Here is a 25650-nt window from a genome sequence, read left to right as displayed (position 1 = left end):
GCTTGCTCTGGCACACCCCTCCCCTTGCTTGCCTTACACCCAGATCTCATGAGACCTCATGAGAGAGACAGGTTGTTCGACTGACCAATTTATTTTTATGAACTGCAGTGAGAAAGTGTCAGATACTGCATGCAGCCATATTCAATAGAAAAAAAAATATTAATATAGGCTACTTTGCGTGTTTAGCTATATGACTGTATATGTGTGTGTAAGTGGTCTGTAAGACTGTAATTTTTTAATGATCTGTGTGAACTTGGTGATTCAGGCAAACATCCAGTGATGGCAAACAGGGAAATAATGTCAGCCTTGTTCACTGTATTCTTCTCAAAAGCACTGCATTTCAGTAGGAGCAAAGTTTTCCAACTGACTTTATATCACCCAACCCAAACAGAGAGCAAACAAATGGTTAAAAATAAATAAATAAATTTAAAAGCCCCGACCAGAGTGAAGGCAGTGACCGATGCGACACAAGACATTTTCAGCTCTGTCTTGTCAAAAGCAGCGTATACGGTATTAAACAAGTTCACCAAGTAACTTTAAATATCATACAAACCAAAAAAGAGGCGAGCTGAAGAAAACTTAAGGAGTACTGAGAGAGCAACATGAGGCAGAATCAAGCCAAGCACAGAGAGAGAGATCATATCTGTGTGTGCGAGAAGCTGCAGACAGACGTGTCTGTTGGGGGGGCGCTGTATGTGACTGGCCAATCACAGAGCGTGAAGACAATCAGTGTTATATCCATACCGGATACTAGTCTGAAAGGACTATCCAGCTCAACCCTACAGCATGCAGATGTATTTGCAAGTGATTTGGTGGTTAAGCCCCTTCCACACTGGCACAAACATAGAGCTGCATATTGCAGCATTGTGTTTCATTTAAGTATGCCCAAAATGTGCGCATACTCAGCCTTTTTTCGTGTTTGTTGCATTCATAGATTTGTTTGCAGCTGAGTGTGTTTGCTTTTTAATGTGTGCAGACAGTGTAGCTCTTGCTGCTATTTAAAATCAATTCAAATCTTTTTCACTTCACCCTTGCCGGTTACTGGCAAATCAGACATGCAACCATCTGTAGCTTAACTGTGGAGGCACCAGTGGAGTTTTTTTTTTAGTTATATGTACACAATGTCCTTGTGTACTTTATGTTATTAAACGGTTTAGAGGTCTTTACACAATAAACTTGTGTATGACACCCTGTGCAATATTTACACTTGTGCACGTGCAAATGAGTGTATTGGGCAACGTGCAGTACAACCCAGTACTGTAATACGCAATTCAACCAGGCACTGAAGCACTTTGCACGTAGCATTTGTCACTTTAATGCAGTACTTTTGCACCTCGATCACCCATCATCATAAAACTCTTTTGGTTCCTCCACCTGCCGGCTGCTTATTAACGATCAACTGGTTCTACTTAGAATTTGTAAATATTTGTATGTATATTCTGTTTTAATTGTTTCTGTCATGAAGAAAAAAGTTGATTGATTGATTGATTTGTTTTGGTATGTTGTGTCTTCTTAGTCTGTTTCTATGTTACTGGGACTACGGATGGAAATTAGCATCCTGCTATAATCTGGCATATTTACATGTAACTATGTTCATTAATATGCATTATCCCATTTCAAATAAACGTGACTTACTTACTTACATACATCGGTGTGCTTGGAAAACAGTGGACTGTATCATGAGGTTTTTACATTTGCATACTGCCACGTATGTAGCCATAGCTGCTATTTTCTGCCTCTGTGGAAGTGCGCTCTTTTCCTCTCCTGCACGGTGTGGTGCACATCAGAAACAGAGTAATGTAACATATTTTTATTTATTTATTTATTTATTTATTTTTTTTGTCTTTGTGGATCATTTTCATTGTGTACAGATGCTGCTGAGTCTGGCTGTGGTAAAGGCTGCCGTGAATGAAGTGCTGTGACTCTTTAAACTTTTAAATCTCCGGTTGCTCTGATCAGGTCCGCTGATTTGATCATACGTGATCGATCAGGTCATCTGATAATCGCACTGACATGCAGCAACTGCGCTTTTATTTTAAAGAGTCACAGCGCTTATTCAGGTTTGATCAGACCTGATCAATCAGGGCGTCTGATGAGTGGACCGACATGCAGCGACTGCACTTTTATTTTAAAGAGTCACAGTGCTTATTCAGGTTTGATCAGACCTGATCAATCAGGGCATCTGATGATAATAATAATAATAATAATAATAATAATAATAATACATTTTATTTGTATAGCGCTTTTCTAGATACTCAAAGACGCTTCACAGACACATTAATAAATAATATATATAGGGTTAAAATGAAAAAAAAAAATGAGTGCACCGACATGCAGTGACTGTGCTTTTATTTTGAAGAGTCACAGGTTTGATCAGACCTGAGAGAGCGCGACAGCGGGAGAGAGCAAGTGAGCGAGCGACCTGCTGTTTCTGTTCTGTTTCTGGATTTCTGAGTTGATGTTCAATTCCGTGTTCTGAGCACACACATGTCCATCAGTTAGATCAGCTGTTCTGAGCACACAGTGGTGCTGTGGCTGTGTGATCATGTTCTCCAGCTGATTCACTGTGGATGCACACACAGTTTTTGGATGTGTACAGGAGCACCGTGTTGCACAGACTTGCATGCAGTAATGTGCTGTGCAGACCTGCTTATTTTCTGTGTCCAGTGCTCTACGCCGAAAAAAAAATTAAACATGTTTAATTTCTTCCATCCTACGCACATAGCGCTCAACATACTGCTGCGTAGGGAGCAAAATCTTGGCTTAGAGCTACTAAAAGTGGGTGTAGCCCTGCTCAACTCAGTGTAGGCGGTACGCCACAATAAGCAGCTCTACATGTGCGCCAGTGTGAAAGGGGCTTTACACTTCCAAGCCGTTAGGAAATCAGGCATTTAATCTGCATTGTCCTAGTCCACCTAGCTATAAAGCGCTAGGCTAGGGATGCAACCTGTATCGAACTGGTGTTCTGTCGAGGGGAGTCATCAAATCTCATCCACTTCATACTTTGAAATCTAGTAATGAGGTCTGGCCCCAACAGGTCTCAGGGCCTATACCGGACTTATTTCTTTTTCTTCTGGCCACATAGTAGCATCTGAGAAAGCAACACATAGCGAGCATTTGTTCTGAAATTTTTTACCTTTTGCATGGATGGGTTCATTTGACAAGCAAAGGCCAGTAAGCCCATTTCTGTATTTTTAAAAAGAAGCATAGATAAACATATATGAAATGTGGTCATTTTTGACCACTGCAGCAACCACATGTCAAATGAGCAGCATGAAAAGAAAGTTCCAAAAAAGGAAAACTCAGAAAAAATACAGACAAGGTAATCTCTCTTAGCCTTCCTTCTTTAATCCTTAAATCCAGTTCACGGCTGCGGAACAGTCAACCTACACTGAATCAAGTTGACGTAAAGCAGATGAAATGCTCATCAAATAGGGATTTGTGGTTAGATTTTATTGTCCAGCTCAGCTGTTTCCTTTTCTCACTGTCTCGAGTACAGACGACCTCCCTTGTTCTAGTTTTGTCCCCATCAATCATTTATCACCCATACTGATTTGGAATTCAGCAAACCCTGCACCATGGAAATCTCACTGAAGTGGCTGTGCAATGATTTAATTAGCATTTTCCCTTACAAACACATGCATTTTATCTGGGAGGGAGCACACCAATTTAGACCATATTTCAAAGTACTAAAACAGCTTGGGAAGCAAAACAAAAGCTGCAGGTTTTCTCAACTGGTCCTTTACCACTTGAGGATTTTATTTTATTTATTTATTGAACTTAGCAAAGGAATCTTTTGAAAGCATGCCTCTGTATCCAAAATGCAGTGCTCACTTGTCTTTTGTTTATTTTGTTTATTTTATTCATCTATTTTGCAACCGTTGTTGCCGTGATTTAGAGGAACAGTTATCTGAGATTAATGAGCAAGCTCAGGAGCATATTGCCTTTTGATTGTTGGCCCTGCTATCCTCTCTCACCAGCTGGAATATTTCCACTTTGATGCTGCTAGTGTCTTCATTTATCCAAGAATATCCACAAATGGGTACAATCACTTCCCTGAACAAGAAAAAGTCAAACTACTGAAAAAAAATAACACTGACTGTAATGAATACCTCTACCAACATACACAGAGTACTTGTTTTCTGTCAAAATGCCTCAGATCTTGCATACATTTGCCAATACCACAGTGGTGGTGAAGAAAGCCCAGCAGCGACTCCACTTCCTGAGGGTCCTCAGGAGAAACAATCTGGAGGAGAAGCTGCTGGTGTTGTTCTACAAAGCCACCATCGAGAGCATCCTGACATACTGCATCACAATGTGGTACAGGGGGTGCACAGCAGCAGACAGGAGAGCGCTGCAGAGGGTGATCAAAACGGCCCAGGGGATCACTGGTTGCTCTCTGCCCAGCCTGGAGGACATTGCCAGCTCTCGCTACCTCAGCAGAGCTGCCAGCATCTGCAAAGACACATCCCACCTCAGCAACCACCTGTTTGACCTACTACCCTCGGGCCGATGGTATAGGTCAATCAAAACTAGGACAAACACACTCAGGAACAGCTTTCTCCCCAGAGTAATCACTGCACTGAACAATAACAAATCACTCTAATCTGCACCTTTCAAGTTTCTTGTGCAATATCTGTAAACCATGTGCAATATTCCCGTGCAATGTGATTCCACAATAGTATATAATTCTCATTTTACATTTTACTTGGTCCACATGTTGTGTGTGGTCCGCCAGAAGAGGAGGTACTGCTGGCCCACCACCAGTGGGCGCCCTGCCTGAAGTGCAGGCTTCAGGCACGAGAGGGCGCTGCCGCCATGGACACAGCCGGGGGTGACAGCTGTCGCTCATTACCTCTTGACAGCTGTCACCCATCTACTCAACATCATCTCACTCCATAAAGACCAGACGTCATCTCCACCTCGTTGCCGAGATATCATACTTCATTGGAGGTAATATCCTCAGCCGTTTTGCAATATTGTTTGTATATTGTGAGTGTTTGCAGGAGTACCGGTACCGCTGTCAGTGGAAGCTGAGAGAGCGCTAGAAGGCACTCTTTTCCCTGAGGAATCTTCAGTACTCTGCAAGTTATTGAGTGAGAGGTGGAGGTGGCATTCCCACCGTTGTTGTTACTGGGTGTACACACACCCACACTTGACTGTCTTTGTTCTTCGCCAGCAGTACCAGATCCGACAGTCGGGGACGGTGATCACCTGGGAATTCGGGACTTGGTGGCTCCAGTATTCACCAGGCTCTGGGGCGGCGGAAATCGTATGGTTCCGGCTCTTCTCAGGACAGACGTCTTCTATCCTCGAGCCTGCCCACACGTCACCTTTGTGTATTGACTGTTATGATATTCTGAGATTGTCTGTATGTTCGTTGTGCACATTCACAACATTAAATTGTTATATTTTGGCTCATCTATTGACCGTTCATTTGCGCCCCCTGTTGTGGGTCCGTGTCACTACACTTTCCCAACACCACATCTTATTTTACCATATGTTTATATTAGTCACACATATACTCTGAATAATTTACCATTAAATTTCACTATCTTTATATTGGCTAAAAATTACTCGCACCATGGAAAGCACCTTTTTGGAGTTGCACGTAAATTTCGTTGTCATGCAAATTACAATGACAATAAAGGCGATTCTGATTCTGACATTTTCAATGTATGTGTTGTAGATGATGCTCCATGATTTCATCAAGTATCACAAAAATCATCCATCCATCTACTATGTGAACCTATTTATCCCAGTTAAGGGTAGTGAAGCCTTTCCAAGCACTCACTGGGTGAGAAGTGGGGTACACCCTGGAAAAGCTGCCAGGCTGTCGCATGGCTGACACATTGACAAATACACTCACACTGAGTGACAATTCAGAGTCACTAATTCATCATGCATTTAACTTTGTAACTCTTCCTGGGGAATTGCAATGTTTTCTCAAGCCAGCTGGGAAAAAAAAAAATCATCCCTCCAGCACGTCCTATGTCTTCCCTGGGACCTGATTTCATTTAAAAGTGCCTTTAAGACCACCTCATTGAGACAACCAGGAGACATCTCCTCCAGATATCCCAACCACCTCAGCCGGCTCCTTTGAATGCAAAGAAGCAGCAGCGTTACTTTGAATCCCTCTTGGATATTTGAGGTTATCACCCTGAGCCTGTCCTTGAGAGCAAATGAGGCTTCTTTGTCAGGTATCTGGGCTTACAAAGCTTGTATCCACAACCTTGTACTTCTTGTTGACTCATAAATTAATAGCTTGACATTGAGTTCTACAATGGTCTGATACAGCATCCACAGAACCTCAGAGGCAGCCCCAGTATGTCTCTTTATCTCACCCCCATCTTACCTCCATTTGTGAACAACTACCCAAGATGCTTGAACTCCCTCACTTGGGCAGTAACTCTGCTCTGGCCCAGAGGAGACAGTCCAAAGCACCAGGAGAGAACCCACACAAACACAAGGAGAACATGCAAGTTCCACACAGAAAGGACCAGTTGGGATGCATCCCCAGGACTCTCTTGCTGTTAGGCAACAGTGCAAAATACTAAGCCAATGTGCAGTTGTTTCCAGAGTAGAGATTTCCCATTTCAACACCACCCTTACCCATTCACCATAGCATGTGGTATTGTATCAGGAATGCCATCTGGTGTAAATCAACATGTAGATTCATGCTGGATCTGCTGTGATGACCCAAAGTTAAAAGAGAAGAAGCTGAAAGATCTTCCTTTTGGATCTCTACAAGCCAAGTTCCTCAAGCTATCTGAAAAGATTCATTTTGCAGCAACAACTGTCAAATTTATTCCATAATATGAGAAACCTGATGATGACAACTATGGAAGACATGAGTGAGTCAAAGGCATCAGACAGAAAAGTGTCACCTACGATATATTTGAAGTGTTCAGAGGCAAAATCCAGAATCTCCAAAATTACATTTTTAGTTGAGACCATCATACACATGGTGGCTTTAATTGAAAGTGAGAAAAATATGAAAGAATTTTAAACATACCATTTACATTCCATGTAATGAAATTTGTGCATTATGGAATGCACTTTCCTTTAAACCTACATTTTCTACTGTATTTTTCACCGTAAACAACAAAAAAAGTTATGTTGTTTTACACCTGCTTAGTACTCAATCACCACAGCCTAAAAGGTTGCAAGACAAATGTTTACATTGGATCACCAGTACAAATTCCAGCCTTTCTTTTTTCTATTTGTCAGTGTTGAATTTTGAGTAATCCAGCCAGCAATGTAGCCAGTAAGCAAGTATGAAAAAAATTTCAGTTGCTGACATAACAATTGACCCAGACATAGAACACAGCAAGTTCTGCATGATGACACATTCCATTGACGCAAAAGTCTATGGTGGCCATCAAACGTTTCCTAGATTTTGACATTCAAAGTGTTGACAATCGTTGTGCAGTCAGCCACCACTTCCATGTTACATTTTACCAAATGCATTGCAAAATAAAGCTGGGGGGAAAAAAGTGTGGACTAAGCTTGAAATATTTTGACATGTATATTCACAAATTAAATCTCAGGTTAACTAGCCCTTGTCACATTGCAACCCTGTTACCAGTAAAAAAATCACTTTATTGTATAATTAATGATTCAGTGGACAGCAGTCACATAGCAAAAAGCAAACAAATGATCAAAACCTACTTTGTAATCAATGGCATATTTCAACTTCAATGACGTGAATAAGTATGGCCAACTGCTACACATTAATTTTAGTGTTTTATATTATTATAATTATTTTATTGTTTTGTAACACACCAGACTAAAGGCCCCTTCACACATCGTGCAAAGTTTGGTTGAAAATGGCGAAACAGTTCAAATTAGTGCACCACGAAACATCGCACCAACTGGCAAGCGTGCACAATCCCGGTGCGAGGGTTTGTGCACATGACAGTGTCTTTCAAGCAGGAACATAGTGTGAGGTGCACCACATCACGCCACTGCTGTGGAATAAATAAAACATATAAACCAGCTGGTACCTGTGGAACCACATTGTGCCGCTTATGTGGATTAAATAAAACATAAAAACCAGTGGCTTGCAAAAGTATTCAGCCCCTTGGTATTTCACACATTTTAATTTGTTTATGGTGTTTCAAATACAAAAAGTAAATCAGGCTTCTCAATATAAAAATTTCTAAAATTATCTTCCTTAGACTCAAACTGAAAACAAATCTCTCCAACTTGATATAAATTAATTAAAAAATATAAAACCCAAGATGATGTTTTGCATAAGTAATCAGCCCCTTTGGTATAATACCTGTAAATAATCAGTTTAATTGCCAGTTTTCTTTAGACAAGTCAGGGGATGGATACATGAACATTTCCAAGTCACTGAATATGTCTTGGACTTTATTTGCATCAGTTATGAAGAAATACAAACAATATGGCACTCTGTGGTAAATCTGTGTGGAGTGGGCAGTTCTCAAAAACTGAGTGACTGTGCAAGAAGGAGAACAGTGAGGAAAGCCACCAAGACACCCTTCCTCTACTCTACAATCTTCCTCTACTCCACTTCACCATGAAGCTGTATAACTGGAGATACAAAATGCAAAACTTGCACTGTGCACCATTTCTCCAGTCACAGCCACAGAAGCCCATAACTTCTTCTGGGTTGTCTGGGTGTCTTTGCTCACTCTTTTCCTTCTTGCACAGTCACTCAGTTTTTGAGAATTGTCTCCTCCACACAGATTTACCATAGAGCGCCATACTGTTTGTATTTCTTCATAACTGATGTAAATAAAGTTCAAGACATATTCAGTGACTTGGAAATGTTCACGTATCCATCCACTGACTCGTCTGAAGAAAACTGGCAATAAAACTGATTATTTACGGGTATTTTACCAAAGGGGCCCATTACTTATGCAACCCATCATCTTGGCTTTTATATTGCGAATTAATTTATATCAGGTTGTAGAGATTTACTTTCAGTTTGAGTTTAAGAAAGATAATTTTAGAAATTTTTACATTGACAAGCCTGGTTTACGTCTTGTATTAGAAATGCCATAAACAAATTAAAATGTGTGAAATACAAAGGGACTGAATACTTTTGCAAGCCACTGTAGTTTCCACCTCCATCACAAAAGTCCAAGGGGGTTCTGACTTCTTAGTTTAAGACATTTTAAGCCAAAAAAAATCTGTATAATTGTGGGTGTAAGTGCTTTGGGTGACAGTTGTCAAGCCCAGCGACTCTACCTGTCATAGTGTCTGACTGCCAGTCACTGTTGTGGAGGTTGTGTGTTTGTTTGAAGTATTTTATCACAAACATCTCAAATAATATGGCGTGTTGTGTGGTAAAATGCCCAAACTGATCATCTAAGATGTCTCTGTGGCAATATTTATGCTGACTGAAACTCTCATTTTATTTAATGTTGTATGCTAAGGGTGTTAGTACTTTTAGCAGCTTTATTTAACCTCATCCGTTAGGTCCTCTTAATGCCCAATTACTGAGAAAATAAGCAGCTCATGACTTTTAATGTCCACACCAAAGCATTTGTTATGAGAACCATCACACATTCCCCAAAAATATGATTTAATAATGACTCGAAACAAAGCTAACCAGTTAGCTGGTGGTTCACACTCAAAGAGTTGGGTTTCCACTCTGGAAACCCCACTCTCCACCCCTTTTCTTATTATTAATGAGTTGATAGTAAACCATGAGGGGCTCTCAACATGGGGATGTCCAGACACAGACTTCATTTCAGTTGTTCCGTGTCTATAATATATATGTATATATATATATATATATATATAAACTACCTGTGGTTCCACAGGCTGAATCCTGTGAGGCTTCATCATGGCGTTGCTTTGCGCCATGCGGCTCCGCGGCGACACGCGGAATTCCTCCACTTCTCTTTCCATGACAAAACTCCTGTAACAGTGGAATGTGCCGTTCATTTCTAAACTGGACGCTGTGTTGATCCGGGACGTCGTCTGACTAGCACATAAATTGCGGAAGACGTGGACATCAGCACTTTTTCGGCACATTGAGACAGACGTGCGGAGGAATTCCGCGCGTCGGGATGTTTCCGCATGGCACAAAGCAACGCTGTGATGAAGCATCACAGGACATGTTGGGGCATGTCCAGCTCATGCACAATTTCTCGGACATTCACATGACTGAAAAGCAACCGAAAGCCGTCTGAGCCATCTGAAAGCCGTCCTGTGAGACCAACACGGAGGTGGTTTTGTGCCGCGCCATGAGCGGCACGGTGGCGCATCCCCCCGCTCCTCTTTCCATGAAAAAAACTCCTGTAACAGTGGAATGTGCCGAAAAAGTGCTGATGTCCACGCCTTCTGCCTTTTTTTGTGGAAGTCAGACGACGTCCCGGATCAACAAAGCCTTCACGTTGGAAATGATCTGGTTGTTTCAGCGGGGTGTCAGCCTGTCGATTGGCGCTCGGAGTGCGCCGCGCTCTCAGACGCTGTGCGCGGTCTTTAAACCGGCTGGAGCACTCCTTAATCTCTGTAATCCCCATAAAATCGTCGCTGAAAGCCATATGAATTTTCCGAATGGTGTCCACCTGGAGGTCTCTCACAGTTTCTGGAAAAATTTGATGCAGCAAAGCTCCAAATCGTTCAGACATTTATTTGCAATAAAAATCCGACGAGAGGGGTGGACCACTGCTCACACAAAGCCTGCTCACAGGCGAATGACGCAACCGACAGGCGTGAAAAAACTCACGCATGCGCACGAAGGTTCAAGCTTGGCTGATGCAATCACACGTGATTCAAATCCATATGGTTTTTGCAAAAAATAAAAAGGTTGGATACTTTTCTAACAGACCTCGTATAGTGCTTCACTTTTTGCACATTTTGTTATGTTAAAGCCTTATTCCAAAATGAAGTAAATTAAGTTTTCCCTCCAAATTTTATGCACATCACCCCCTATTGACATCTCTCCAGAGATGTTCAATTGGATTCAGGTCTGGGCTCTGGCTGAGCCACTCAAGGACATTCATTGTCCACAAACCACTCCTTTGACAGTTTGGCTGTGTGCTTGGATCATTGTAACTGCTGAAAGATGAACCAATGCCCCAGTCTGAGGGCAACAGCACTCTGGAGCAGGTTTTCATCCAGAATGTCTCTGCAAATTGTTGCATTCATCTTTCTCTCAAGCCTGAAGAGTCTCCCAGTTACTGCAACTGAAAACCATCACCACATAATGATGCTGTCACCACCATGCTTACTTGTGGGGATGGTACCTGGTTTCCTCCAAACATGACACCTGGCATTCATGCAAAGACTTCAAGCTCATCAGACCAGAGACTTGTGTTTCTTGTGGACTGAGAGTCCTTCAGGTGCCTTTTGACAGGTGGTCTGTCATGTGCCTTTTACTAAGGAGTGGCTTCCATCTGGCCACTCTGCCATGCAGGGCTGATTGGTAGATTGCTGTAGAGATGATTGCTCTTCTGGAAGGTTCTCTTCTTTCAAAGCTCCAGCATTCCTCTGAGGAGTAACCATCAGGTTCTTGGTCACCTCCCTGACTAAGGCCCGTCTCCCCTGATTACTGAGTTTAGATGGGCGGTCAGCTCTAGGAAGATTTCTAGTGGATCCCAACTTCTTCCATTTACAGATGATGGAGGCCACTGTGCTCATCAGGAATACTTTCTGGATTCACTGTATGTACTGTATGTATGTACTACAGCATACACTGTAGTGTGTACTGGTTATGCACTGATATAATACTCTTTTAAAAACGTTTTATTTTTGCACTATACCCAGACCCACCACCATGTTTCTGGATTTATTCAGCAAGGAAAGCCTTTTGAAAATGCTCCCAATTTAAATGGGATTAGATTGGCTGCAAGCCCAAATGGAAAGATTAGTGTGCATTTTTGTCACTGTCCTGTGTTAGTAGTGTCTATTTGTTACCAAATTGCCACAATGTGAAATAACTCGTTTAGGTAACTGATGCATTGAAGCTGTATTTCTATGGTCACGGTCACGTATTACCACAGTTTTGCAATCCCCTCTCTGCTAAATTCAACTATCTTTTCAGATTCTTTTTAGTGCCAGCCCACTGCTTTAATTTGGCTGAGTCTAACTGTGATATATATGAGAAGGGGCTGGTTGAAAAGTTTAATGACCTCTACATCAAGAGTCTAGTTACTAAGGAGACACATTTATTTGAACATTCTCGACCATCAATTCATTAAACGCCATCTCTCGATGCCATATTTACACACATCATTTGTGTACCAAGCAGGCACAAGGAAAATTAAGAATTTAGAATAGCCTATTTGAGGCTGAGATTGTGGAAGATGGATGATGTTTGCCTCCATGAGAGTGTAAAGCATTTGGAAACAGGCAAAGTATGATTTAACTCAACAGGAGAAGCAGTTTGGGGAACTTGTAATGGAGTTGGAATTTTTGCTAAGCACTTCTTGGCATAAGTGATGCCAAGTGAATTGTATGTTCCCATCATCACTGTCAAAACTAAAGCTAAAAACCATCTTTCAATAAGGTCAGGTCCTTAAGTAAGTAAGTAAGTAAGTACATTTTATTTGTATAGCACCTTTCACAGACAAGAGCCACAAGGTGCTTCACAACATAAAAAGCACAATACACCACACAATACACCACACAGTGGCCAAGACATTTAAAAACATAGCATAGCAGCCCAAAACCTAAGCAAAAGCTTGTGTAAAAAAGAAGGTCTTAAATTGGCTTTTAAAAGTGTCAACAGAGTCCAGTGAGCGCAGAGAGAGTGGGAGACCATTCCAAAGACTGGGAGCAACAGCCTGGAAGGATCGCTCTCCTCTGGTTGAAAAACAGGTGCGTGGAACCATCAACAAATTTTGATCCACAGACCTCAACGCCCTGGCAGGGGCATAAGGCTGGATGAGGTCACAGATATAGGAAGGCGCCTGACTATGTAGAGCTCTAAAGGTTAAAACCAAAATTTTAAAATTGATCCTGTAGGACACTGGCAGCCAACGAAGCTCTTTTAAAATTGAGGAAATGTGAGTCCTCCTGTTGGCTTGTGTCAGAATTCTCGCTGCAGAGTTCTGTACCAACTGCAGTTGGCGCAACTCCTTCTTGTTTAGACATGAAAACAAACTGTTACAATAGTCTAAAAGTGTTGACACAAAAGCATGAATAATAAGCTCTAAATCATTTCGTGACACCATTTTCTTGAGCTTAGAGATGTTTCTTAGTTGAAAGAAGCAGTTCCTCGTCAGCTGTTTACAGTGCTGTACTAAAGACATCTTTTTGTCAAAGATGACACCCAAGTTTCGAAGACTTGATTTTGCAGACTGGCCCAGATCACCCAAGTACTGTTGAATACCTGGAATATGGGCATCAGGGGAAATAACCAATGTTTCTGTTTTGTCTGCATTGTGCTGAAGAAAGTTATTCCTTAGCCATTGTTTTATTTCCACTAAACAATGGAGGAAGGAATCGAGCTTCTTAATCTCAGATGGCTTAAAGGAGCAGTAAAGCTGGATGTCATCCGCATATAACTGGTAAGAAACATCAGTGAATCTTTGAATGATCTTACCTAAAGGGATCAAATACAATAAAAACAAAATGGGGCCCAAAACAGAACCTTGAGGGACTAACAGGTCCGCAGACTCTGACCTTATCTGGTTAGCAGAAACGCTAAAGCTATGCCCGGACAGATATGAGAAAAACCACCGAAGAACTGACCCCGACAGTCCGACATGATCCCTCAATCTACTCAGCAGGACCCGGTGGTCAACAGTATCAAAGGCAGAGGACAAATCCAAGAGTACTAACACAGTGCATTTCCCAGCATCAGCAGACATCATAATGTCGCTGGACACTTTCAGAAGAGCCGTTTCCATAGAGTGTTGTCTACGAAAACCGGACTGAAACCTGTCGTGAATGTTATTCTGATCCAGGAAGAGTGTCAGTTGGTCTGAAACCACCCTCTCGAGGATCTTAGACAGGAATGGGAGCTTAGAAATAGGTCTAAAACTACTTAGCTCCATTTGATTTAAACCTGATTTTTTTCAGTAGAGGCAACACTATGGCATGCTTGAAAGCACTGGGAAACACACCGGTGGACAGAGAAAGATTTACCATTTTAGTAACACATGGACCGATTACCTCAAATAATTTAGAGAAGAACCTGTAGGGAAGGATGTCCAATGAGCAAGAGGAAGGTTTCATCTTGTTCACCAATGCCGAAATATCAGCAAGTGTCACAGCCCTAAATGAAGACCAAATGCTGGAGACAGGCTCAACAACAGTAGAAGTACCACACAGGGAGGGTGGAATTTTATCCTTGATCAACTTGATTTTGTCAATGAAAAAAACTCAAAAAGGCATTGCTGTCAGCTTCAGAAAAACACAGGAGTAACTGAAGCAGCAGGACATACAAGAGAGTTGATTGTATAAAACAACACTCTGGGATTCTTCTTATTAACAGACACCAGCTGATGTATGTAGACAGAACGGGCACTCTCAGCCATATTGTTATATGATGAAACTAGCAACCTGAGCTGAAGCCTGTGAACCTCAAGTTTAGAGGATTTCCACAGGCGTTCAGTCCTTCGACACAGTCTCTTAAGACTTAAGAGCTCTTCATTTATCCAAGGGCACTCATTTTTCTGTAAAGACACATTGTATTTAACAGGAGCCAACTGATCAAGAATAGTTTCACAGTGTTGGTTAAAACACTGAATTAAATTGTCCACATCAAGGAAATCAGTAAACATACAAGGATTAAACATAGAAGAAAATCTTTCTGCAGTATCAGCAGTGATGATACGCCTCCGAGACTTAACTTCTAAGGGCTTCTGATCAGAGCTGAAATGCAGGTCAAACAAAACGAGACTATGATCATTCAAGTGGACGTCATTTATAGACATGTTTAAAATGTCTAGGCCAAGCGTAAAAACTAAATCTAAAATGTGACCCTTTTGGTGAGTGGGCTCAGAAACGTTGCACAAAATTAAAAGCTTCAGTCAATGATAAAAGCTCCATAGCAGAGCAAGATAACTTGTCATCAACATGAAGGTTAAAATCCCCAAGTATTAAAACAGATTCCAACGTTATAATAGAGGATAAAAAGTCACTGAAATCCTTAAGAAAGGCAGTAGCAGGGCCAGGAGGGCGATAAACCAACACACAGAAGAACGGATTTGAAAAACCCACCTTGACCAACTTTGATTCAAAGGAGGGAAAATCCTGTGACTGTGACAAGTGACAAATGTGACAAAGTTTTTTTATTCGGCACACAAAGTATTCAAATAGAAAAAAAATGAACAATTCCACAAACAAACACAGACAAAACTAGTGAGTCTGAAAGGGTGTAGGCTGAAGCAAAGCTTATTAGCGCCCACCCCTGCTAGTACAAGTCCAACAATTCTAATCAGTCATTTTTACATAAATACAAATTCACTACTACATGTTGACACACAGACATACACATCAATATACTATTCACTTATAATTCTATTTATATAGTACCAGATCACAAGAAAGTCGAATCAAGCACTTTACGCCAGTAAGGACTAACCTTACCAACTGTACCCCTTTACAAACATAATCCTCTTTATAAATGATGGCAAGGCCCCCACCATGGCGACAGGGGCGGGGCTTCCCAAGGACACAGAACCCAACAGGGCAGAGCTCATTTAAATGAAGAAATTCCTCTTCTCTCTGCCAAGTCTCCGAAAAGCACATTAAGTCCAACATTTCCTTTGATATAAGATCATTCAGGGAAAATGATTTATTGGCGATTGAACGCGCATTCAATAAACCAAGGCGCAAGGTGGAAGACGTCACGTAGGTGCTGTCTGAGGCTCGCAATGGGATAGGACGAAGACAGCGGTCACGTGGACTCCAGCTGGTCCGTGCAGGCGGAGACGTAAACACAGAAGTGCACAGTGGCGATGGAACTACGCCACCAGGATACCACCAGGATACCATATTCTCCTCACCTGGACACCGGCCCGCGAGCCTCTTCTCCTCTTGTCCAAAAAGCCTCTTTTCCTCAGTCTCCTGCGGATCTTGCACGGCGCCCGCAACAGCAGCAGATAATCAGGTGAGTTGGAGCCGATAGTTAGGGGCGGAGGAAACGCCTGATTGTACCTGTCTCGTGTAACAAACAGGCTCTCCATCATCTCTTTGATATGAAACAAAGAGTCCTGATCGTAAGCCGTAAAGCCAAGACACCTCCATCTGTTAGTCGGGCTGCTAAAATAACATATGTTGTAAAAGTGGCCATTAGTAACCAACACAACAGGAGCCGAGCAATGGCCACGCCAGTCACAGGCGCCATCTTTGCACCCAAGAACTTTGGCGCCATCTTTGCACCAAAACCAAGAACTTACGTTCTTGGTTTTGGTGCACCATCCAACTATGTACTTAAGTACATAGTTGGATGGTGACACAATTTGCTACAATGTTACCTAGACTTGAAATGAAACAATCAGTATATTCTAGTTGCATCAACTTCAAGCTTTAACCCCTTCTAATCCTGTATTTCCCATCGATGGGAACTTTCACTTTTTATTTGTGAGATACTGACAAGCCAAAATGAGGCAGGTGGTAGGGGGCTAAATCAAGGAGTTGAACCAAAATATTGCCCTAGCCACTTAGAAAATTAAGCAGTTGTTATGCACAGTTGTTCCATTTTCCAAGTTAGTAATTATTTTAACAACTTAAACATAAGGGTTATTGTTAGGACAAATAACCAACTTTACAGGGAAGTAAAAACAAGTATTTCCAAGTCACTGAATATGCCCTGGATCATTAATAAAATCTAATCAGTATGGTACTGCATTGGAAATTGTGCTGGTCTAGCAGGCAGATCTTTAAAACTGCGACAGTGTGAGAAGAATACTAGTGAAGGAAGCCACCAACATTTTCAGACAGAGAATTATAAAGGCTTAATAGGCTATTGTAGCTGTGATAAGATTAACTTTGGATTGTGCAACATTGTGTGCTTCATCGCCAGAGAGGGCACCAAGAAGGATTTTCTTAAGATGTGAAATTTCAACTATACTTTGCCAGTAAGCATATGGGAGAGTCAAGTCTATATTTGATCTGTTTTCATTTATCACAATCCTTCTCTGGACCATTCCACCATAAAGCTGTCACCGGTGTTGGAACAGGTAAGTTGTGAGATGAAGGAGAAAGAGGATTTCTGGAGTGAGTTACATGAGGTGGTGGAAAGTGTGCCCAAGCGCAAAAGAGTGGTGATAGGAGTGGACTTCAATGACTTCAATGGGCATGTTGACAAAGGGAACAGAGGTAATTAGTAAGTAATGGGTAGAAATGGTATCAAGGACAGGAATGTGGAAGGACAGATGGTAACTGATTTTGCAAAATGGATGGAAATGGCTGTGGTGAACACCTGCTTTGTAGGTGATGCAAGATTAAAGAAATTGGATAGTGTAAGGTGGTGGCAGGAGATTGAAACTAGACAGCATAGGATGGTGGTTTGTAGGATGACTTTTAGACAAAAAGAAGATAAAGAGAGTGAGAGCTCAACAAAGGATGAGACGGTGGAAGCTGAAGGAGGAAGACTGTTGTGTGAAATTCATTGACCAAGTGGCAGAGGCACTGGATGGAGGGGAAGAAATGTACTGCAGATGTAGTGAGGGAGACAGCAAGGAAGATATTGGGTGTGACAACTCGACAGTGGAAGAAGACAAGGAGACTTGTTGGTAGAATGAAGATGTCCTGGAAAGAATAAGGAGAAAGAGGATGCAAAAAAAGATTTGGGATAGTCAGAGACTTAAAGAAAGTAGACAGAAGTACAAGAAGATGTGGTTTAAGGCAAAACGAAACTGGCAAAAGCTAAGGAAAAGGCATATTGTGAGCTGTAGAAGATGTTGAATAGTAAGGAAGGAGAAACGTTCTTGTACTGACTGGCCAGACAATGGGACAGAGCTGGAAAAGATGTATGGCAGATGAGGGTGGTAAAAGATTCAGATGGTAATGTGCTGACAAGTGAGGTGAGTGTCTGAAGAAGGTGGAGGGAATATTTTAAGGAGCTGATGAATGAAGAAAATGAGACAGCAAAGAGGCTGTATGATGCAGAGATAGTAAATCAGGAGGTGCAAGAGATTTGTAAGGATGAAGTGAAGAGATGAAGTGTGCTTGTTCCTATTTTTAAGAACAAGGGTGATCTGCAGAGCTGCAGTAACTACAGAGGCATAAAATTAATCAGCCACAGCATGAAGTTATGGGAAAGAGTAGTAAAAGCTAGGTTTAGAAAAAACAGGTGAAGCTCTTAGAGCAGCAATATGGTTTTGTGTGGAGAAAGCACTACAGATGCAATGTTTGCTCTGAGAATACTGTAATAAATAATAACTGTAGAGAAGGCCAGAAGCAGTTACACTGTGTGTTTGTGAATTTAGAGAAAGCTTATGACAGGATGTCAAGAAATGAGTACACACACACAGACACACACAAATCACACATTTCAGGCTGAAAAACTTCTATTGTGAGTACACATTTCATTACTGTGTTTATGTGCCAAGCCTCCCATGTTAACCGCCTTCCTGATGAAACAATGTATCATATCATCACACAGACATAATGAGATGGTGGAGGCAGAAGGTATATGTTAACTACAGAACCCAGAGAGGAGTGAACTTACTTAAGGGCCACTTCACACATAGCACAAATAAGTAGGAATCAGGGCGAATTGTGACAAGACAGGCAGAATGAGCGAACCACGAAAACACTGAGCTGACGTCGGGTAGGCATGAATGATGCATGCTTGTTTGCACAAACACAGTGCAAGCAGCTGGAGTGTCTGGAACCACATTACGCACTAATGTGAAGATGAAAAAAAAAAAAAAAAAAAAAACAGCTGGAACATGTGGAGCCACATCATATGCAGCTGATGTGGATGAAAAAAAAAAAAACAGCTGGAGTGTATGGATCCACACTGCGCCTCTGATGTGGACAAAAACAAAAATAAAAACTGCACACCATAAAAAAAACACTGCAATGTCCAATATTTAATCCTTCTTATTGAGCAGACAATACAAGTATGATCCCTCTCTGCCTCTGTATATGACCCATGGTCAAAGACTAGAGACGGGCGATACCAGGAATTTTGGTATTGATCCGATACCAAGTAAATACAGGCCCAGTATCGCCGATATCGATACCGATACCTTTTCATATTTCATAGATCCAAAGGATCCAAAAGACCTAGGATAGAATTTCACCAAACATTGTATGTGACAACAAAATACTTTATTATCACAATCAACATTTTTTGTTTAAAAAAATATCACTCAACACAACTTAAAACAAAATCTCCTGAGGTAGAGTGCTGACAAACCACAATACAAGGCTGCGCTGTGTGACAGCGCAGCACTGCTCTTACAGAGTAGACTTTGATGAATCTGCGTGCACAGCAGTCAGTGCAGTGCAATACCAGTGTTGGTATTGATATTATCAATATTAGGATCGATCCGCCCACCTCTATCACCAATGTACAGTCATGAGATGACATGAATGAAGCAGGGCATTCTCATTATGTCTTATTATGTCCAGCCGGTATATAAATATTGAGGTGATGGTCTAGTGGTTAAGGTGTTGGGCTTGAGACCAGAAGGTCCTTGGTTCAATCTCAGCCTGACTGGAAAATCACTATGGGCCCTTGGGCAAGGTCTTTAATCCCCTATTGCTCCTGGTGCGTAGTGAGCGCCTTGTATGGCAGCATCCTCACATCAGGGTGAATGTGAGGCATTATTTGTAAAGCACTTTGAGCGTCTGGATGCAAATGGAAAAGCACTATATAAATGTAGTCCATTTACCATTTATCTGCAAATCCTCTTCAACCTATATTCAATTGAATACAGCACCAAAACAAGAAATTTAATGTTCAAACTGCTAAACTTTATTGTTTTAGTGCAAATATTTGCTCATCTTGAAATGGATGCCTGCAACACATTGCAAAAAAGCTGGGACAGTGGTATGTTTACCACTGTGTTACATCACCTTTCTTTCTAACAACACTCAATAAGTGTTTGGGAACTGAAGACACTAATTGTGAGTGTCATGATTGGGTATAAAATGAGCATCCCCAAAAGACTCACCACTTTGTGAACAACTGCATGAAAAAAATAGTCCAACAGTTTAAGAACAGTGTTTCTCAATGTTTGATTGCAAGGAATTTAGGGATTACATCATATACAGTCCATAATGTAATCAGAAGATTCAGAGAATCTGGAGAACTTTCTACACGTAAGTGGCAAGGTCAAAAACCAACATTGGATGCCTGTGACCTTTGATCCCTCAGGTGGCACTGCATTAAAAACATGCATCATTGTGTAAAGGATCTTACCGCATGGGCTCAGTAACACCAGAAAACCATTGTCAGTTAACACAGTTCGTCACTACATCTACAAGTGCAAGTTAAAACTCTACCATGCAAAGCGAAAGCCATACATCAACAACATCCAGAAACACCGCCGCCTTCTCTGGGCCCGAGCTCATTTGAAATGAGCTCGGGCCTCACTCTGCATTTAATCATTAGTGATCGATCTCTGCTGCCCTCCACAGCATGTCTTTTTCCTGGTTCTCTCCCTCAGCCCCAACCAGTCCCAGCAGAAGACTGCCCCTCCCTGAGCCTGGTTCTGCTGGAGGTTTCTTCCTGTTAAAAGGGAGTTTTTCCTTCCCACTGTAGCCAAGTGCTTGCTCACAGGGGGGTCGTTTTGACCGTTGGGGTTTTACATAATTATTGTATGGCCTTGCCTTACAATATAAAGCGCCTTGGGGCAACTGTTTGTTGTGATTTGGCGCTATATAAAAAAATTGATTGATTGATTGAAATGGACAGACGCAAAGTGGAAAAGTGTGCTGTGGTCTGATGAGTCCACATTTCAATTTGTTTTTGGAATCATGGACATTGTGTCCTCTGGACAAAAGAGGAAAAGACCATCCAGATTATTGCCAGCACAAAGTTCCAAAGCCAGCATCTGTGAAGGTATGGGGGTGTTTTAGTGCCCATGGCATGAGCAACTTACACATCTGTGATGGCACCATCAAATGCTGAAAGGTACATCCAAGTTTTGGAGCAACACATGCTGCCATCCAAGCAACGTCTTTTTCAGGGACATCCCTGCTTATTTCAGCAAGACAATGCCAAGCCACATTCTGAACATGTTACAACAGCGCGGCTTTGTAGTAAATGAGTGCGGGTGCTAGACTGGCCTGCCTGCAGTCCAGACCTGTCTCCCATTGAAAATGTGTGGCACATTATGAAGCACAGAATATGACACTGGAGACCCCGGACAGTTGAACATCTGAAGTCGTACATCAAGCAAGAATGGCAAAGAATTCCATCTACAAAGCTTCAACAATTAGTGTCCTCAGTTCCCAAATGCTTATTTAGTGTTGTTAGAAGGAAATGTGATGTAGCACAATGGTAAACATACCACTGTCTGAGCTTTTTCTGAAATGTGTTGCAGCCATCCACTTCAAAATGAGCAAATATTTGCACAAAAACAATAAAGTTTATCAGTTTGAACATTAAATATCTTGTCTTTGTGGTATATTCAGTTGAATATAGGTTAAAGAGGATTTGCAAATCATTGTATTCTGTTTTTATTTACATGTTGCACAACATCCCAACTTCAATGGAAATGGGGATGTAGATTTTGGTGTATAATTAGTGAAAATCACTGGGCTGATTTGAAATTAAATAAAAGAGGACCAATACAGACCCCATGTGGTTAAATAAAAAATAAATGCCACTTGTAGGATTCAAACCTGCAATTTACAAAAGCTGACTAACAGACGGAAACCTTACCAATGCACTACAATCGCTGTCTTACAACAGGAGCATAAAATGCCTAAAATCAACAAGAAAAATGTATTTTAAAAAAGAAACACGATGTATAGAAAAGGAAGTTTTATCTTTAATTATGGCAAAAAAAAACAACAACAAAAAAAAGCTTCCGTAATAACTGATAAAACATTTGTCAGGGCGTATTTTTGGTGATACGTGACTGAAAGTGGCATATTTGTCTCACTATTGGCTTGTCATATAGTCCTGCTGTGCGCCGCTGACAGGACACGCATGTCCTATCAGACAGACGTGGCATTCAGATCACCTGCTGTGTGTGCTGCTGTAGCCCATTGCAAAAGTGATATATGTTTTATGTATTTCCACGTCATGAAAGCAAGCATGCACATGCACATCACGTTGGACAGTTGTTTGGTCATATCCTTCAAAACATGGTACGTGTTCTACAGCTGTGACATTCAGGACCGGAGATCTCAACAGCTGCTGCTGTTGGCAGCCAGCCACGCCCCCCTGTCCATTCAGCGCACACACCAAAGTGTCACTCTCTGTTTCTGTGTTATGTGATCTTTTTTTTTTTTTTAGTTATTTTGACATGTAACTGTGTATGTAATTATTGTATTAATTATTTCTATACCTGTCCTAGCAGTGATCTCTGTGTTTTTAATGTGACACGTCGCATGCACTGAGCCATCATTTACATCTGTCAGTGAGTCTCTGTGGCCAGTGATCAGCTGACAGGCACCTCACCATGCTGTGTGCGCTCTGGCTGGCCGCTCCCCATCTGTACATGCATATCATAATTTCACAGGTGAACTGTTTACATATTATTTTTGTCTGCAGTGGCTCCAAAAGCCATTGTGTTGCTTCAAAAACAACATCTTACCAGTGTCAGCAGTTTGATTGTATGCATCAACCTGTGAACCGATGTAACAGTTTATCTTCCCCCCCGGATAACTTCAACCAAAGGGGTAAGATATCCCAGGATATCTCAACTCCCCATCCCCAGGGGGAGTTGTCCTAGAATACCTTACCCCCCACCCTAGATACCCCCCCCCCCCAATATCTTGTCAAAACAAAGTTTTGCAAGATATATTTGTTAGTACGTATGTTTGTTTTTTTTCTTGTTTTTGTTTTGTTTGTAATCATTGCATTTTTCACCTTTAACTCACTGTGCAACACACAGTTTACATTACAGACTCTTGCAACCTCACAGATAGCAGCCCTAGCAAGGTACCTTTCAGTACACAAAAGGATCAAACTCAAGGTCAAAGGTCAAGGTAACAGGAAGGTCACACACTAAAATCAACTAAACAAACGCTCCTGGTCGCAATTTTTAATTTAATCATTTTATTAATTTCATTATGTTTCTTAAACATATGTTTCTTTGCATACTATTGTGTCTGTGTGTATGCGTGTGTGTGTGTTTGTGTGTGTGTGTGTGCACTATATTTGTTTATTAACTTGTTTAGATGTATGTCTTAATGTTTTAACTGTATGTTTTAGTGTACAGCACTTTCGGTCAGCTTTGGTTGTAGTAAAGTGCTTCATAAAAAAGATGGTATGGTACTGTGTTCTATATATACACTGTGGATATTTTATACAAAACTAAATTGGAGTATTTTCAATCAGGTCCATATATTTGGAAGGGGGATTTAAAGATACTTCAGAACAGGAAATATTACTATTGTAGATAGCTATAGATACATACAGAAAGAATACCAATATCGTTCACCATCAATCAAACTACTTTATCTGCAACCATAAAACATCCATGAAATATAGAGTTTAAAGATTGCTCTATCCTGATTGGGCCCTATCGAGGTTTGGGTTAATCAGTGCTGCCCTGTTGGAATGCTGCCTGTCGGGGGGGGTCTCCTAGGATATCCTAGGATGAGATATCCAGGGGGGGAAGCTATACTGTTACACCGGAAGTGTTAGCTAGCTGTCCGTGCATGCACACTGATAAACTCAAAACTGGCTTATAGAACGTGCCATGGCAGAACAGGATTGGTAAATGTCCGATTCAACCAGAAAGTCCATGGGGTCGTCGATGCATGGAGAAATGACTGTCATATGTATGTCATATGTATGAAATTTGCATTGTTGATTTAAACCAGACCAAAATGAAACACAATAACATAGGTTGATCATCAAGTGACTGCAGAAAAGTATAACTTCAATACATTTTGTTTATTACGTTTGAGGTGCTTTGTTCAGAGAGAACTGATGCAGAGCTCTTCCACACAGGAATTAAAAATAAAAAAAAGTCATGACTAAAATGGCTATTTATCGGCATTTTGGCTCACATTTTGAATTTCAAACATCAAATCATTTGGTCTGAGGAAATAATTTTCACCACATTTTCATTTGTGTTTTCAACTAGAACTCCATATTGCCAGTTCTAGTTCTAGAGCACATCTTAGGGCTAAAGCTTATTTTTAATAAATAAATAAAAACCAACAATGAGGAGCAACAAGAGGCTATGTGTGGCTGAATGGTCAATGATGAAATGCTGACAATAATAATTTTGTTGCTCAACAACACCACCCAGGGAATTTCACCCAGGGAACTCTTCAATTCAAACAGGTCCGTGGCAACACCCTTATCAGAGATGACATCCCCCAAGCAACGTGCATCTGGAAAAAGGCACACATCTTGAGTTTCACCTTTAGCCCTTCTTGTTGCAAATGCCCAGGTACCACCCTTAACCTCTCCAGATATTACTCAATAGTAGAGGAAAAAAAAACACAATATCATCCAAATACAGTAGCTGCTGATCACCAAAAATCCTCTGCATCAACCTGTGGAAGGTGCTGTGGAAGGTGAGTCCAAAGGGCATATGGTTCCACTTGAAAAGACCAAAACGTGTACAAAAGGTTGTCTTGGTATAATCAACCCCTGCCACAGAGACCTAGTTGTACCCACTCACCAGGTCCACAGTGGTGAATGAACGAACCCCAGTGAAGGTATCCAAGGACTCATCAATATGGGGCATGCGAAAGGCATCCTTCCTTGTTTTACCATTCAGGAGCCTATAATCAACACACACAACACTTTTAACCAAAACACTTGGAGAGGCATAATGACTGCTACTCTCCCTAATGACTTGAACACCGAGCAGCTGATTAATGTGGTCTTTAATCACCTAATACTCATACATAATTCTGCAGTACCGCTGCCAAACCACATCATCTAAGAGCGGGATCTTGTGAGAAATTAGGTCAGTATAACCCAGGTCTGCATCTTGGGCTGAAGCGATGGAACTAAACCAACCCAAAAGAGCTTTCACCTTACATTGCGTCTCCTGAGGTAAGTGACACAACTCCAAGGCTACAGTCTTATTCTTTACTGATGGAGAAATGGACTGTGAAGCCACTATGGCCTCCAGAGACAACACCTCAATAACACGAGCGGGCAAACTCACCACACTACCTTCTTTAAAGTACCTACCGCAGCAAGGAGATAAAGCCACACATCTGAAGACTCCGCATTCACAATCAGAACGTAGACTGTACCCATAACACCCACATCAAGATAGGAGATGATAGCAGCCCGGCCCACAGGCTATCATCCACAGGCTCGAACAGTACCACACTACAGGAATATTGCTTTGAACATGTGGCCATGACAAACTTCATCACGCCACCTGGGATCCAATAAGCCTTTTTGGATGGATGGATGGATGGATGGATAGCTTTATTATCATTGACATTACAACAACGAGATTGCCACACCCACAGACAAACAGCAATTAATCCACAATTATTACTTGTTTACCGTAATAATGGCACACATCAGAATTAAGACAACACATATACATTTGAAATTGTTTATGTGCACTAAACTTGAAACAGTCTGTTTTCCAAATTGAGGCG

General features: G+C 41.4%; 1 long non-coding RNA gene across 1 annotated transcript in view; it reads left to right on the top strand.

The window, feature by feature from the left end:
• The window catches only part of LOC117520545, a 42825-nt gene extending 20143 nt beyond the window's left edge, over positions 1-22682 (top strand). The window contains exons 4-6 of the long non-coding RNA XR_004563682.1: positions 5833-5835; positions 6498-6502; positions 22668-22682. This is a non-coding gene — a long non-coding RNA (uncharacterized LOC117520545). The remainder of the gene's footprint in view (positions 1-5832; positions 5836-6497; positions 6503-22667) is intronic.
• Positions 22683-25650: the final 2968 nt, after the last annotated feature.

This window comes from Thalassophryne amazonica, chromosome 1 (genome assembly GCF_902500255.1).
Source record: "Thalassophryne amazonica chromosome 1, fThaAma1.1, whole genome shotgun sequence".
Classification (NCBI taxonomy): Eukaryota; Metazoa; Chordata; class Actinopteri; order Batrachoidiformes; family Batrachoididae; genus Thalassophryne; species Thalassophryne amazonica.
The sequence above is the reverse complement of the archived record's forward strand: the minus strand, read 5'-3'. Positions and strand labels throughout refer to the sequence as shown.